At 37.2% G+C, this 15,862-nt stretch overlaps 1 pseudogene; it reads right to left on the bottom strand.

Annotated features, from left to right (window-relative positions):
* Positions 1-1,207: 1,207 nt before the first annotated feature.
* Positions 1,208-15,862, bottom strand: LOC124242582 (alpha-2-macroglobulin-like; annotated as a pseudogene).

Raw genomic sequence — 15,862 nt, 5'->3', positions numbered from 1 at the left:
AGTAAGTGGAAACTAGTCCTATAAGATATTAAAACATCAACTCTTAATAATTAAAACAGTGTGGTTTTGGCACATGAATACACAGAGAGACCAAAGAAACAGACTGGAAGTTCCAGAAATACCAAAACGTGGGAATTTAGCATGGGATAAAAGTGCCCTTTCAAATTAGTGTGTTAAAGATGAACTACTTAATAAAAGCTCTTGGGACAACAAGATAGATTAAGTTGTATCTATACTTCACCTCTGGGTGGGATTGTATTATTTTTCTTAATTCTCTACTGTTGTTGCTGTAAGAGAACTATGTATTTCTTTACTTTGCTATGTGGCTTGTGTGCTTCCCTGTGGGAAGAGTCACCCTGCCCCCACCCTACCTACTGAAGTCAGGCTTGGTCATGTGACTTGCTTTAGCCAATAGAATGTAAGTGGAAGTGATATGCATCTCATCTGAGCCAACGCTTTAGGAACCATTGCTTGTTACAACTGTTTCTCTTTTTTCTCTTCTGTGAGAATAGTTTATCCTCATCACAATACCTTGAGTTAGGGTCTGTTATTATCCCCATTTCTTTTTAGAAAGCTGAAGCAGAAAAGGTAAGTAACCGCCCTAGACACGAGCTGGTGGGGCAGAGATGGAGTCAGGATTTGAATCTGGGCCATCTGACGCCAGTGTCTAGACTTTAACCACTGCACAGTACTGCCTGTCTGCAACACACTCTTTAACTCCTATCACTTTGCTCTCTTGTGAAGTTCATTTCTGATATCTTAGCTTAAGGGTGAAGATGAATGTTTCTTGTTTCCTCTAAGAATTATTTATGCCTTCCTAGTTACTAATAAATACTACTTTTCTCTCTAGCTCCTAAGTGAAGGCTCCCTAGACCAATGAATGATTTTTTTTTTCCTAAGAACTCTCAGAACACAAACTATTTTCAATTATTCTCTATTTGACGCTGTATGTTATATTCACAGCTGGAATACAAGCAGATATGTTACAAATCTGTAGCCTTCACATTATTTAAAACAATATAACTCATTGTGCAAATATATAATTAATATTTGATGAATGAATGATGGAATAAATGATAGCTTGACCAGAAACATGTATTTATTCAATAAGCCTTCTTGATGTCTCTTTTACGGAGACAATTCTATTTCTTCTAAACAGAAATATAAAAGAGAGAAACCAGCAAAATATGTAGCCTAAATATGGTCCTCAAACATTTCCACACTCTGAAGAGAAGAGAAACATAAGAAGATTGTGGAATATCTTCAGGAATATTCCCTCAGTTGAGTCTGAGCAGCAAAGTGAGTTAAAGCAGGGGTCAGCAAACTTTTTTTGTGAAAGGCCACAGGGTAAATATTTCAGGCTTTGCAGACCATTTGGTTTATGTCATAACTACTCAACTCAGGAAAGCAACCACAGAAAATAGTAATATAATGAGTGTGGCTCTGTTCCAATAAAACTTTATCTACAAAAATAGATGTTGGTCTAGATTTGGCAGGAGAATCATAATTAGTTGACTCTTGAGCTGAAGGAAAGCAATTAGTTGTGATGTGAAATGTTGCCTATTAGTGATAGTTATCCTACAAGCAAACAAATAAACAAAACATATTGACTTTTCTGATAATGGAGTGAATATCTGAAATTGGAGAGTTCACCCACAAAGTAAATGCTCTCCTCCAGAGTTTTCTCTTTGTGTGAGAACGTGTCACATGAATTGTCTCAGGTCTAGGAAAAGACCTGTATAGAATTTTAAATTTGAAAGAATGCTATAGTGAGCAAAGTTAATGGAGTATGATGTTGGTCATGGCACGTGACCTCTTACCTGTGCTGCAGGGGGCGATGTACTCAGCAATAGCAGACTCATCTGAGAAAACATTGGGTGAAGGGAGAAACAAAAAAATTTATGAACCAGAGGCCATATTAAGTCTGTTCACTTTACCTTTGGAGGAAAGTACATCATATCAGGATTGTCAACTTCATGGAAATAGACCAGAGTTGAACAGGATAGTGAAAATATCTATATTCTTTTTCTCTGGAGTTGAGGAGGGGGATTGAATCCTGTTCAGATAGCAGCTGTTCAAACTTTACAGTCTTAGGAAGATGACCATCGTTGCATTAACTTGTAGTTCTCTCTTCCATGAACTCTCTACTTCTATTCACTTTTGTGCAGCTTGCTTCTTCAGTCTCTTTTCGACGATTATTGCTCCAGCCTGAAACACTTCCTACTTCTACTTACTCTAAAAATTGTATCCACTCTTCAGGATCCACCTCAGATATTTCTTCCTCTGTTTGTCCTTCTGGAGCACCAGCCCTCTGTGCCATTTTCAGCTCCCCAGCTTCTTATCACTTAGCTCACTAACACTCATTTGTCATTAACTGCCTTTCCTTGTTATATTATCTTTTCATGTGTATTTTGCTCTCTATGTCTCAAATATTTGAGAGCAGTGATCAGATATTATCCTTCTTTTTAAGTTCTTAAGTTTCTGACTCAATAAATGTTAATTGATAAATTTGTTCTGTAGGTAGTTTCTACAGTATACATCTTAGAGGAAAGAAACAAACCCAATATTGACTGAATGGTCTAAAATCAGGATCTATTGTCACAATAAAGTCTATTCTTTGGCTCTGGGTTGAGACTACTTGTCTCAGTTTTCTCTCATTTACTTGTCTTATAATAATCATAGACTTTAATAATTGGTGGCTTTAGGTCTCTTACTTGGATGTCCTGCAGAACTGTTAAGGAAAAGCTTAGTGTCTCATTTGTCACCTAAAAGGAAAAGTGGGAGTAATCAAGAGGCTGGAAATCCTCCTTCTCTTTTCCTTGAATAAAACATGTTCTTTATTGTTCTCTGACTCTTATGCACCTGTGTCTTTTAGGTGAGCAAATATTGGTGGATGTCAAGATGGTTTTAGAATGCAACCTTTGGGAATGCTTCACAGTGAATAGAATCCCCTAGACATTCTCCTAAACAGCTGTGACGGTCATATTCTCTTGCAGTCCTCTGTATGAGGTTAACTTTCTGGGCCTATGTGAATGTTTTCTAGGATGCAGAGACTTGGTTTTGTACCATTTGTAATTATAATATCGAACTATTCTTTTTGTGTGTGGTTTGATAAAACATTCTATTTGCTTTATAGTCAGATTTGAAGATATTCACTAGATCTACATTTTATTTTATTTTATATAGTGATGTATTAGAATGCTAACACTATCATTAATCAACTAGTGTGGTATATTTATTCTTCTTGGGGGGACTTTAAAATAACAGATAGACATGATAAAACATTTATTCTATTGATTTTTCTACTTGAAATTTCATAGAAATACTCTTATTCCAATTTTAACGTAATTAAAAGGAGAGCAGAACATTCCATGGATTTAAAAGGAGATTTCTTTTTTACCCTCTTTGGAATAGAGGAACCTTCTGGAAGGCTGCTACTAATTATTGCTTTCCTCATATTACTTGTTTTCTAGTGAGAAGCTCTACTTACAAAGACCACTGACATATATTGGTCTCAGCCCAAATGCCAAAGCTCTCACCCATTCCACATAAATGAGGACATGATTATTGCTCACTTCTGTCCTGCTCACATGGCTATATCTTTCAAGCTGAAGAAAATTAGAGAACTCAAAAAATTAGAGAACTAGAGCAGATTGTAGTAAGGGAAAAATGTTTATTCTCCCAACAATGTGAGGGCTAGGATTCCTATAAATCATCTTCATGATTAAATAGCCAGGATGCATTGGATATATAAAAGACAGGGAAAGCAATCACATTTTAGAGACTATCTTCTACATCATTATGTTTTGATTGTGAAAAATCATCTGGCTTTCCATGAAGAGAAGGAAGCCAAGTATTTTCAGGTCAGGATTTCCACCATGCTTCAATATTCAAGTAACACACTAGACCCCTGGCATCTTTGATGATTCCAGCTCACATTGATTTTATCATTGCCAAATTTTTTAGTGCATATCAGTCAATTTGGTACTTAAACATGGTCTGTCTTTCTTGCATTGTTGTTTTATTGTTTCACGCCCATGTACTTTGAATCCCTAATTAACCTGTGAGGAATGATGTTTAACATAAGTAGCCAAATTGACAGGATGTTAACATGGGGCTCTGTGAAAACAGTTTTTGGGGAATGTCTTTGGTCTCTTTCCTTTATATTCCCACTTTACTCAAATATTTCCAAATAACTCTTCCAATATTTAATGATTTCTCTTCTCTTTTCCTTGTAACTGTTCTTTTTTCAAACTTCCTATCTGCCAAGTAAAACTAGAGGGGAAGACTATTTGGGAACCACAGACTTGGGTGGAAGAGAATCCTCCATAGGAATTCCGTTGCTTTGTGATTTACTTCACAATGTGTGTTGCAGAAGTCAGGTCCTCTGAGGTTGGGGGGTAGTAGACCTTGAGGTAAGCAAGGAGCACATTGGACATCATCTTCATCTCAGCAGAGGGAGCCCGGGGTTGGTAAAAATGCCCTGCTGGTGCCTCAGATTTTTGAGGTCACTCCCAGTGGACTGAGTAGTCTTAAGGGTGAGAAAAAGGAGAGAATCATAACTGTTGGTAGATAATAAGTGAATACAAGTTCATATTGTATGGAGCTGAAAATAATATAGAGATGAAGTAAGGTCCTCTCTGTCATAAGCTCCCAAAACTTACTAGCTCACACTTCCATGCTAAACTTGGTCTAGTCCTGTGGGACTAAGGTGGAAAATGTTGGAGGAAGAAGAATAGAATAATACTCTTATCAATCTCTCAAATGTTATTTTAATTGGATTGGTAGAAAGAGAAAAGTGACAGAGTTCTCTTATTGTTTATGATATTCCCAGGGAATTGGAGTATAAATTGGAATATAAAACCTACCTACTGATCTTTTGTGATAATCTCTCTGGCAAGGAGAAATAAAATCACTTTGAAAATGTTACTGCACTTCCTTTAGTATGCCTTTTTGTTGTACCTCTTTGCATCCAAATATGTAAGCAGACATTATGTGAAAAAAAGTATACATACATACGTATATTTGCCTAATATATTGGTCTTAGCAGGTAGGAATAAAATTTAATAATTTGCCTTCAGCATTATGTCTATTATGTTATACTCTATGTAATGTATGTAATCTCGGAGAAGATATTTTTATAAGAAGTGCTCTGATCTCACAATATATGACTTGGCTGAGGAATTCCAGATACAGCTTGCTGTTTTCAGCGGGAATATATTCCTACTCTTTTTGTAGAATCAGTGTAAGTAGAAGGAGAAAATTTTAACTGTTTGCTCTCACCTTCTTTCACAGCTTCCTCATCAAGAGAGTTCAATAGTTCTCTCCTCCTATCTTGATTTCCCACCAGGGCAAAAGCATAGGCCAACAATGCCTTGGTGTAGCTGTGGGTCCCATGGGTCCCCTCCTTTGCTGACTTTCATGCAGATTCCAGGCAGAACAGAGCATTGTGAACAACAGGGTGCTGTAAGTACAACGAGTTGATGGTATCAGACCAGGGTAGATAGAGGACAGAGCAAGTCCTGAGCTGGATATTGCTTGACAGATGTCATTCATGGTTTTCAGCCAGCCAGATAGACAGTCACATATTCTTTATATTTAAGTTGAAAAATATTTTAAATCTCTTAACTGTATGGTTAAGTTTTAAAGAATAAATCTAGAAAACTGTGTTTTTAGGACTAGTTTTGGAATATAGTCCAAAGGCATTATTGGACAAGTACAAATTCCCCTTAATGGGTAGACCAGAGAGCTCATCTAGCTGAGAAACGCCTCATCATGGAGCAAAAGAAAAGTTGAGACTTCACTTTTTAGTAAGGTGGTGTTCCAGACATCAGGTCTGTAGTTTTCATAGTAGGAAATGGGATTGATGTAGATCTTACGGTGACAGGAAGAGGACTCTCCAAAGAGCAACAGTAACATAGGCATAAAGCGTCACTTCATCTTCTACTCCTCCCTGTAAATGAGAGAGAGAGAGACAGAAAGAGAGAGAAAGGATATTTTGATTAATTCTACTACCCCATTTTTTTTTTTTTTTAAAGATTGTCACCTAGGCTAACAACTGTTGCCAATCTTCCGTTTTTTTTTTTTCTGCTTTATTTCCCAAACCCCCGCCTCTCCCCCGCCGGTACATAGTTGTGTATCTTAGTTGCAGGTCCTTCTAGTTGTGGGATGTGGGACACCGCCTCAACGTGGCCTGACGAGTGGTGACATGTCCGCGCCCAGAATTCGAACCCTGGGCCACCGCAGCGGAGCGCGTGAACTTAACCACTCGGCCACGGAGCCGGCCCCTTCTACCAAATATATTAGTATAGTCTCTTCTGTCGTTCCATGGAAACTCTTCTCAGTATCTGTCTCTAACATCTTCATGCCAAGTGCCATTTCTTTCTTTTCTATAATTTTCAGGTTTAATACTTCTCTGATGTGCTCTCATATTACCCAGGACTTCATCTTTGCAATTTCTCTCTGCCTTCTTTCTCCCCTCACCCTTGGAAGAATGTTAATATTGATGTATCATGAGGTTCAGGATAAGTATTCAGGACACTTCACCTTAACAGCATTGTTGAGCAGTGATCCAGAGCTCCTGAAACAGCCATTGTCCTTTTGCTTCTGGGAGAGCCAAGTGAGGACTTGGGTAATGTGTGGTTCATGGACAAAGACAAAGACTCGAGTCTGGGCAAAAGTCTTCAGTACAAAGGCCATAAGCCTGAAGGGTAAAGAAGAGTGGGGTGATGAGACCATTTGTTTCCATGCAGCACCTTAATGCTCTGTTTGGCACACATAGATTTCCTTTCCCCCGAGTGCACCCTCATGAGAGTCAATGAGCTATTACTGAGAGTTTGGAGCCTTTTTCTGTTAACCCAGATGCTTATATATTCTTTTTGTTTTGCTGCGACATGTTAAATGCATTACGAACTGGTCCTTGCTTCCTAAAGCATTTCTTCATCACTTTAGAGATTCAGGTTTTCTCCTGGTTTTCTTGGGTGGTTAAGATATTTTCTTGCACATTCTGGACTTTCTGTACTTATTTCTTTTAACAGATTTCTTACCTTCTCTTCTGTAGCTAATACTTTAATGGATTAAATTCTTTTAAGGACTTGCTTCAGTAAATATGTCCCTTTGTGTCACCCTGCCCTCCACCACTTTCTGGGTCATCAATTTGCTCTTGTTTTCCTGTGTGGTCAGACTTTAGGTAGATAGATAGATAGATAGGTAGGTAGATAGACAAGTAGATCGAAACAGAAAGTCATCTATTAGAAGGTGGTAAAGTACGCTCTGTAAATAATGGCTGCCATTTTTCTAGTCTGTTTCTAGCATCTCTCTCTGCTAAGCAACAACTTAAGAGGGCAAATCCTAAACTTATAATGTTCCCTTAGCAACATGACAAGGAAGAGAAGCTTGGTGTATTGGATACAAAAAGAATCAAATTCAAAGTGTTCTCAGCTCTACCACTTATTAGTTGTTTATACCAGAGATATTTATTTATTTCCGTCACTCTGAATATTGTTTCGTCCTCTGTAAAATGAAGCTAATAGCTCTCACTTCATGGGATTGTTGTAAGAATTAAATAGGCTAATATATGTACATGTTTTGAACTCATAGTTGAAACTCAGAATAGATTTTCTTTTCTTAGATGTATTGCCCTTGTTCCTGCCATATTAATCCCCAAAGGTTCTGTAAGAACCATCTCAGTGTTTGTAGTTCAACTGTCTCTGGTAATGGAATGTCTCTGGAATGAAAGGTTCAATTAGGTTAAGAAGCATTATAGAAAGGCAGGTCACCTACATGTGTAGGCTGATGCATCCAGGAGCCACTGGCATTTTATGGTCTCCTGTACGTGGTGTTTGCCATAGTTTTATGGATATGTCAAAACACGACATTCTATTATGTGGTAGGAAAATTGTCATTTCCACAAAATTCACCATCATTATCTTAATGTCTGGTGATAGAACCCAAGCTTAATTGGGAAAAGTTTCATTAGAGTAATAAACTTTGTGTCCCTTACCAATGATGAGATAGCCAATGGCCTTGGACTTGATCTCTGGAGTCAGCTGTTGGGTTTCATTCAGGTAGTTTAAGACATAGATGTCAGGAACAAATAGGACCATGTTTTGCTCTCAACAGCCATAGGGCATCAGGAGGATATTCTGTATATTTTGCATAGCAGAAGCTGTCTGTCATCTGGGGAATGTAAAAGAATAGATGTCAGAGTAATTTCAGTTCATAAGTAACCAACATCTTAAAGAAAATTTTCTTATTTGGAGTCATGCACTCTATCATTTAGGCAAGGGAAAATTTATATTTAGAGAGAGAGCCTTCCAAGATCCTAATAGAAATAGACATTATCAGTAAGTTGATATTTAGAATACAAATATATAGATAAGAAGTGTGATGGCAGCTCTTTTGTCCCAAGTTTCCTTAGGTTCAAGATAACTCACCCAAAACTGAGAAAGAGGATCTGGAAGATTCTTTGATCACATTTAGTGGGAGCTTCAGGGAGAATTGCTTAGATAGTTGACTACCTTTGGAAACAGATAGCCCATATGAAAGAATGACATCTTTTACAGCAATATAATTGTAGAGGTTAAGAGTGGGGCTTCAGAGTCACACTGCCCAGATATGGTACTGGCCCTGCAACTTACTAGTTATGTATCTTGGACAAATTACTAACCTCTTTATAGTCTAACTTGCTTATGTGATAATTCAATGAAATAATAAATGTAAAACATGTATGTATTAGAACAGCCTCTGCAACATATTAAATCTCAGTACATGTGAGCAGTTATTTTTGTTGTTATTATTATGTTTAACAGTAATAATATTATATCTCCTTGAGGAACCCTGGGTCCAAGGAATAAGAATTTTGACTTAAGACAAGTTATCTTTAATTGTCCAGCTCCTCTCGGCACTATGTGACTTCCATAGTGCTTTCCCCGCTCACTTTACCAGGTTTTGTGTTGCTATGAACAAAGGCTCTCTAAAAGGAGGCTAGGAACTGGTGGGGATCTATAGTCTTCCAATTTAATTGTATAATTCTCTGATTTTATTCTTTAAATTAGTCCTTCTCAAATGACAAAAACAGTATCATTTACACTATGGAAACAGAACTAATACTAATGTGCCAATGCAGTTTAAAAGCTACAACTGTTTCTTGATGATATGATCAAGTTCCAATCTTAAGTGGGTTTTTTTACCATTAAAAACCATTTCTTAAGTAAGATGACTACAAAGTGCCAAATATTTCATCATCAACCATGCTGGAGAACATTGCTATGATTGAAACTTATGACTCTGCTCTTTTTCTACCTAGTCCTGTGGCATTTTAAACTTCTATGTCCTTCCTGGGTAATGAGCAGCTAATGGGCTATGGAGTAAAGGCTAAATGAGAACCAAGCAAGCCCCAGTGTTAGTCTTGTCTGTACTGCCCAAGCTATATTAACCCACTCTTTTGGGCTCAGTATCCAAAATGAGGGATAATAAGGGCAGAGAATAAAAAGTATTGGTGTGAGAAATATATGAATCTTAGGAGAGAAGTGGAAATCAAAAAAAGGGAATAGCTCTCAAGTAATTTATGAAAAAAGCTATTTACAATAAGCTAACAAAGTTAGCTAGCAGGATTTCTTATAATACTTTTAGAATAGGAAATTCCATTAGTTTTATCAGATAGATTATGTGAGCATGATATTAATTATCCTTTCTTGCCTCAAGGCTGGCCATACGGTTTTTTATTGTTACTGTTGATAAGGACTCAGAAAAATATGTCAAAGTGTTCCAGACTGACTGACCTCCACCAACAGGGTTTTAATGACCATGTCTTCCCTCTCCATCTCAGGGACCTCAGCAACCTCATTTCCACACAGCTTTAGGGATTGCACTGCTTCTGCACTCACTGAGACGTTCACATTCCCTGAAACAAAGAATGTCAAAAAAGTGAGTATTCGTCTTGATAAGTGTTCAAGCTATCTCACATAGCTGAAAATGACCCTATGCTCTGTAACTATCTCGAAGGGCTGCACATTAACCTTATAACTAGCTGGAATAGGAAATAAAGCTGAAAAAACCCCAAAGCTGTTGTACACTGAGTAACCAATGCCCAAGCATAGTGATTGTGGGGCCAAGATCCAGTGGGAGCAGGGGAGGAGAGCATTGTGGATAGAAATCAAAAGAAGAAAAAAAATTAACTTTATGGAATTATGTTTGTGGGAAGCAAAAGAGAATATGATGTTAGTAGTGTTCAGATAACCATTACCCTTGTTGGTCGGTGAACTTTTTGGGGAATATCACTCAGAGTTTTAGGAGTTATTGTCCAAGATAAGGTCTGCTGGTCATTTACACAGATGCGATAGGATTCTTTTCCCTTTTCATTTTGTGAGGCTAGGAAGGCTGGAGAGGCTTTCAGTTGCACATTGACCTATGATCCACAGGTGAGACAGGGAGATGGAAATTATCAGAATATGGAGAGACACAAATGCATGGAATTGGAACCGTGTGTGAAATGATGCCCTAAATTAGAATTTGGAAAAAACCCTCTATGATGTACAAGTTCATGCATGCTCTGAGAAGCATAAAAATGGCAATGATACAAATAAAGACTGATTATTTACTAGGAGGATCTCATGTTTGCATTAGGGTAAATTGCAGAAATCTACAGAGGTAGCATCAGTGGAGGGAAGGGAAAAGCAGCAATAGTACATTGCGCCTGGGAGCACTACCTGCTGGTTCGTACCTCCTATGTACATTTTCTTCCTGACTTCCTTCCATCCTCCCTCTCCCACTTCCTCTGACACATTACATATCTACTCTGTGCAAAGCATAGCAAATTATGATGGGTATATAAGAGGTTCTTGACCTTGAGGATATTTTGTTAGAAAAGGGATAATCTATACACAAAACTATGGCATAATTTACAAAGAGATAAATGATATTAGAGAATTTAAAAGTATATCCTGGGAGTTTTGAGATGAAGGCTTGAAGAATGACATTCATGGAATTAAGAAAACTGAGTTCTGTGCAAGCATCAAGAATTTTCCTGGCAAAAAGCTTGTCCTGTGGCAGAGGATTCTGCAAAATTCAGGAAATTTAAAAAATGATATGTGAGTTGGACAGCCATGGTTCCATCACCATGGAGCTACACCGTGGTGTAGAATATATGTCATTGTGTTATCTGATCATGTCCTACCTTGTTTAGCACTATTTATTTGCAGTGCTAGCACATTATTCCTAGAATTAGCCATGGTCTTAGGAACAGAATTAGGAGCTAACTGACCAAAGGAGTCTTTCATTCTATCCACCCTTCCATTCACCCTCATTTTCCTTACCTGGATGCACTTGGGAAGGTAGTTTAGGATGGTGGCTTTGAGTGTGAAGGCCTCTCCACGTATCACTGAGTAGGGTGTTGTGAGTGCCACAAAGAAGAGCCAGAAAGCTGGGAGAGAGGCAATTGGAAAAGACCAAGGCCAGTGTCACTGGGCAGGCAGAGGGCCCTTGCCTTGCACTCCATGATGGTATTGGAGACTATTATTCCTACTTCAGCCATAGCTGATGAGCTGGGGAGGATGGTGATATGAAGAACAGAAATTAAGTGGTGAAACATCTTTTCTCAAGAGAGAATCAATATGTCTAAAGATATTGTCAAGAACCTGAATCCACTCAAGGGTTCCCAAATGAGTGCACATGTGAGCACTGGATTAGGTATCGGGGACTGAGTTGGGAAAATGAAAGGCACTAAACGGTGCCTCTTTCCCTTGTCAACTATGACCACATCACACACGTGAGTTTCTTAAATAGAAATATTTGAATGTGACTCAGTTTGGTTCTTAAACTACCCTCACTATTGTACAATCACTTAAACAAGCATGTGTAAGAATCATGGTCCAACAAATAGACCATTATATTTATGTAGCCTGATTTGCTTATGTGCTTGTTCCAATCTTGTCTATGGAAGTCTGCCTGCATGGCATTAAGCAGAATAGCATTTGGATATTTTTAGCTCCCACGTCTATTTCTGGCAGTCTCAGGAATAATGATTTTAGAATTGCTCGGCTCTTGAGACAACTATACTAGTGAACCTATACAATAAAAGTATTTTCTTAAGTCTGTCCCTAAAGGTAAGAGGTTAAGACAATTATTTAGAACTTTTTGGAAAGATCATCTTAGAGTAAAAAATACTGGAGGATCCACATTCTCTCACCCACAGTAAATGGAGGAGAGTGACGTTACTTACTCCACTACCACCAACTCCCAGATGCAGATCTCAGGGAAATAACTCCGCATTATTTTAGAGATTGGCTCCAGACTTTGCATATTATTTCCAGGTATTCTATTCTATAAGTCAAATTGAGGAACATATGGATTCGCTGACATTCCTAAAGCCAATAAAATAAGAGAAAATAATAATTTAGTTAAGAAAAAGCATTCTCTCATTTCATGGTGCCTGAGTGAGACTCCGGAGAGCAAATTCTCAGTTTTTCTACTTTGCTGTCTCCTAAGAAATGTAGAACTTTGGAAATAATTTGCTGAGCCCTCATTCTTTGAGGAGAGGGGAGTCTTTGTTAAAGGTAGAAATTCCACATATCCTAGAGATAGCATGATTTTATGTGAAAGAAGGCTGGAAGAACAAGATAACTTGGAGATAGTTTTATGGTTTGTGGGGGGAAATGATGGGTTTTCAAGGCCAGAAAGCATTGTTTCTTTCATAGAAGAAGTGAGCAGAAAATCTAAAACTTTCTTTAGGTAATGTGAGTGGTGACCAAATTAGAAGTTATTTGAATTACTAATGGAGTGAACAGAATTTAGTAATAGCAGTTCTGTATACTATATTGAAGCTTGTAAACTCATCGCTCTCTTGATAACAAGGCTAGAGCATTAGGTTTTATTCCATTTATTTTACGGAAAAGAGAAATGAAGAATTCAAGATACCAAAGAGAGTTATTTCCATTTGGTATAGCTCTATGGTTGGGACAAAAAAATCATTTGCAAAAGTGAGAGGGTAGAGAGTCAAACATAAGGGCTATCTGGTCCCTGTCGTGCCTGACATTGTGCTTATAAATTGAGTTTGAGTTAGGCTCTCCACTCAAGCATCCCATCTGATATTTCAGAATTACCTTGTGAAAGAATATTTATAAGGAAAAATATATTTCCAAAAATTTTCCCTCAATATCTTTCTCAACTGTAAAAAGCATGAAGAGTAATTTCTTTAATAATTATCATATAGCTGCTTTCCCTCACGTCTTTCCAAGTGGTAGCCATCTCTATCTCTGATTTCTCACTGATGTTGTTCTATTGTCTTTGTCTTTACTCTTATTTTTAAAAATAATGTGTTACTTTAACTTCATTTATTGAATGATGGCTATATCCTCACTATTTTCTCTTATTCTCAATGTCAATTTGACTCTCTACCTATCCTTTCAGAGTTTATATGATAAAATTTGATTCTTCCTCATGCTACCATTAATAAATTCTACTGTAAATTCCTTTAAATTAATTTGTCAAGACAAAATCTTTTTTTTTTGGTTTCCTTTTCCCCTCTGACTTCATGAAAATGTGTCGATCCCTGAACTCACCCACTTACCTTATGTTCCATTGCTGGTCACAAATTACTTTCAACTGGGTATTCTGTTCATAGCTTAAAAAGGGCCACTTAATCTAGCTTTGTAATACTTGTATTCATTTCTGACCTTGACTACTTTCAAGCCAAAAAGTGTAAACACTTGAAACTTTATTTTCTTCCAAATTTTGTGTCTAGTATGATCCTTCTAAGAAACATATTAGATCGTGTCACTCCTGTTTTGAAAATCTCCCCATCTCACTCAGAGTAAAAAGTCAAATCCTTACAGTGATCTACAAGGCCCTACACAATCTGACCTAAATTTTTCCTCTGTTCTCTTTCTCCAACTGCTCTTATTTTATTAACTCTGTTCCAACCACACTGGTTTCCTTGTCTTCTTAGAAGATTCCAGGCAAGCTTTCATCTCAGAGCCTTTGAGAGGCAGAATAGTGTAATAGTTAAAAGACATGGATCTGGAGTCAGACTGCCTGATTTGAATTCTCATTCCATATCTTACTGGCTGTGGGATCTTACTGACTGAGGTACTTAACCTTCCTAGGTTCAGTTTTTCCATTTGAAAAATAGTGATAACCACAAAAAAGAAATAGTAATTATGTGACGTGATGGTGATGTTAACTGATTCTACAATAATAATCATTTTGCAATGTAAGTGTATCAAATCAGCATGTTGCACACCTTAAACTTACACAATGTTATATGTCAATGATATCTCAATACAGCTGTAAAAAACAAAACAAAAAGAATAAAAACAGTGATAAGAATACATACCTATCTTATTGCTGTAATAATTAAGGAAATTTATGTATTTATCTATCATCCATCTATCTTTGTATCTATCTATATTATCTGCCTATTATCTATCTTTCTATCTATATTTCTATCTATCTATCTATCTATCTATCTATCTATCTATCTATCTATCTATATATCTATCTATCTCCCTACCTACCTATCTCTCATCTATCTCCTGAAACATAGTAAGCACTCCATAGGTATTTTCTATTATTGGTGTCACTTTCTATGACTGTAATGTTCTTCGAGTGTCATATAGTTGGTTCTCTTCCATTAAGTCTTTGCTCAAATTTTACTCTCTTTGTAAGACATTCACTGACCACCCTATTTAAATTTCCAACTCTTTCATTCTCTATTTGAATTTTTCCCATAGAATTTATCTTCTATCAAATATAAAATTTACTTGCTTGTTTCGTTTACACTCTATGCCTATTAGAACATGAATTTCATAAAGTTGAAGATTTTGTTATATGTCTGGGAACTAGGTTGGTAAGTGTTCAATAAATACTTATTGAACACATGAGTAATAATAACTTTCATATTTGTAACTTCTTAATTTTTAATGTTTCAAGCACTAACAATTTCTATCATTGTCTAACATGATTTTAGTCTCTTTATTAGATTAACCATTATCTCTCTCTCTCTCAGGTCCTGGGGGCACTTTTAAAGTTATATTCTCCATAGATATATGGAAAGAGCTGAGGCGAGCCAGAGTCAGCCAGAGAGGACTCCTGGAACTTCTTGTTCAAGGAACCAAGCTGAGAGAAACCAGACAGCTAAAGACTCAAATGATGAATCCTAGCAGGTGAGAAGAAGCCAGATTGACAGTGGCCAAGGAAGATAAGAACTCTGAGACCAAAGCCCCTGACACTTCTTCTCCACCAGTAAGTAATGGAGATCACAATCTTTTAGACACTATCTTGGAGAGGAACTGGGGAGAGGTAGAAAAAAAGTCTTACAACTTTTGGATTTCACCAGCTTTATGACTGAATAGGGTTAAAATTGCTTTCCCCCTGCATTGACCGGTTACTGGGTGCTCTTGATGAGGACTCAATTAGTTATTGAAAAATAAAGAAGCTTTATTTTCTATACACATATGATCTACAACATGAGTTAAATTGCACCCCACTATACACTTTAAATGTTTTTGTAGTCAATGCCTTCCATCCAAAAGAATGATTCTGTGAAGGTAGCATCTAAGGTTTAGTGTCTAATGCAATGCTTCTAATGCTTCTTGGTGACTACTTGTGTTTATGACGATGATTGGCCCAATGAAAAGATTATTTCATATAAATGAAAGAAAAAATGTATTAACCATTTATGATTAATCTCTTATGATTGGAAGGTATCTTAAGGAATGCAAGGGTAGCATTTAACAGGAAAGGCAAAGCAAAGAACGAGAGGCTGAAATACAGAATACACTCTTGAGGAAGAGACTTTGAGTGAGACTTACAGTTCTGCAGAGTCTGAGGCATTGGTAGAAAACAGGACAAGGAGAAGTAGCAT

The sequence above is a fragment of the Equus quagga genome, chromosome 1 (assembly GCF_021613505.1).
Source record: "Equus quagga isolate Etosha38 chromosome 1, UCLA_HA_Equagga_1.0, whole genome shotgun sequence".
In the NCBI taxonomy this organism is placed as follows: domain Eukaryota; kingdom Metazoa; phylum Chordata; class Mammalia; order Perissodactyla; family Equidae; genus Equus; species Equus quagga.
The sequence above is the reverse complement of the archived record's forward strand: the minus strand, read 5'-3'. Positions and strand labels throughout refer to the sequence as shown.